Genomic DNA, 1,966 nt, shown 5'->3' with positions numbered 1-1,966 from the left:
ACCTCAATTAATTGCTCTAATACAACAGAACTGCAAGTTTCATGGACTTCCATCTGAAGATCCTTACTAGTTTTTAACTGAGTTCTTGTAGATTTATGAGACTGTTAAGACGAATGGAGTAGATCCTGAAGTCTACAGGCTCATGCTTTTCCCTTTTGCTGTAAGAGACAGAGCTAGAACATGGTTGGACTCACAACCTAAAGATAGCCTGGACTCCTGGGATAAGCTGGTCACGACCTTCTTGGATAAATTCTTTCCTCCTCAAAAGCTGAGCAAGCTTAGAGTGGATGTTCAGACCTTCAAGCAAAAAGATGGTGAATCCCTCTATGAAGCTTGGGAAAGATACAAGCAGATGACCAAAAAGTGTCCTTCTGACATATTTTCAGAATGGACCAAATTTGATATATTCTATTAAGGTCTATCTGAGTTTTCCAAAATGTCATTGGACCATTCTGCAGGTGGATCCATTCACCTAAAGAAAACGCCTGCAGAAGCTCAAGAACTTATTGACATGGTTGCAAATAACCAATTCATGTACACTTCTGAGAGGAATTTTGTGAACAATGGGACGCCTCAGAGGAAGGGAGTTCTTGAAATTGATGCTCTGAATGCCATATTGGCTCAGAACAAAGTGTTGACTCAGCAAGTCAACATGATTTCTCAAAGTCTGAATGGATGGCAAAATGCATCCAACAGTACTAAAGAGGCAGCCTCTGAAGAAGCTTATGATCTTGAAAACCCTACAATGGCAGAGGTAAATTACATGGGTGAACCTTATGGAAACACCTATAATTCATCATGGAGAAATCATCTGAATTTCTCATGGAAGGATCAACAAAAGCCTCAACAAGGCTTTAATAATGGTGAAAGAAACAGGTTTAGCAATAGCAAGCCTTTTCCATCATCTTCTCAGCAACAGATAGAGAATTCTGAACAGAGCCCCTCTAACTTATCAAACATAGTCTCTGATCTATCTAAAGCCATTTTAAGTTTCAAGAGTGAAACAAGATCCTCCATCAGAAATTTGGAGGCACAAGTGGGCCGGCTGAGCAAGAAAGTCACTGAAACTTCTCCCAGTACTCTCCCAAGCAATACTGAAGAGAATCCTAAGAGAGAGTGCAAGGCCATTGACATAGTCAATATGGCCGAATGCAAGGAGGAGGGGGAGGACGTGAATCCCAATGAGGAAGACCTCATGGGACGTCTCTCAAGTAAGAAGGAGTTCCCTATTAAGGACCTAAAGGAATCTGAGGCTCATATAGAGACCATAGAGATTCCATTAAATCTTCTTCTGCCATTCATGAGCTTTAAAGACTATTCTTCCTCTGAAGAGGATGAAAATGTGACTGGAGAGCAAGTTGCTCAATATCTAGGAGCCATCATGAAGCTAAATGCCAAGTTATTTGGTAATGAGAGGAAGCATGAACAACTTCTCTCAATGCATCAAACAGAGCCTCCACAGTCAAACTCTAAGTTTGGTGTTGAACCCCCACATTCAAACTCTAAGTTTGGTGTTGGGAGGTCCCAACAATGCTCTGAACATCTGTGAAGCTCCATGAGAGCTCACTGTCAAGCTATTGACATTAAAGAAGCGCTTATTGGGAGGCTACCCAATTTTTATTTATCTAATTTTATTTTTATTTTATTGTTATTTTGTGTTTTATTAGGTTCATGATCATGTGGAGTCACAAAAACAAATACAAAAATTAAAAATAGAATAAAAAATAGCAGAAGGAAAAGCACACCCTGGAGGAAGGGCTTACTGGCATTTAAACGCCAGTAAAGAGCATCTGGCTGGTGTTCAATGCCAGAACAGAGCATGGATCTGGCGTTGAACGCCAGAAATAAGCAACATCCTAGCGTTCAAACACCAGGAATGCACCCTGAGGAGAGCTGGCGCTAAACGCTAGAAACAAGCATGGAACTAGCGTTCAACGCCAGAAACATGCTGTACCTGGGCGTTGAA

At 41.0% G+C, this 1,966-nt stretch overlaps 1 non-coding gene across 1 annotated transcript; it reads right to left on the bottom strand.

Moving 5' to 3' along the window:
* Window positions 1–274: 274 nt before the first annotated feature.
* On the bottom strand, window positions 275–378 carry LOC112793365 (small nucleolar RNA R71). Its single transcript, XR_003198061.1, has one exon. It is a non-coding gene; the product is annotated as a small nucleolar RNA R71 (small nucleolar RNA).
* Window positions 379–1,966: the final 1,588 nt, after the last annotated feature.

This window comes from Arachis hypogaea, chromosome 3, assembly GCF_003086295.3.
Source record: "Arachis hypogaea cultivar Tifrunner chromosome 3, arahy.Tifrunner.gnm2.J5K5, whole genome shotgun sequence".
NCBI classification, from domain to species: domain Eukaryota; kingdom Viridiplantae; phylum Streptophyta; class Magnoliopsida; order Fabales; family Fabaceae; genus Arachis; species Arachis hypogaea.
Note: the sequence above shows the minus strand (reverse complement) of the source record. Positions and strands in the feature narration are given on the sequence as shown.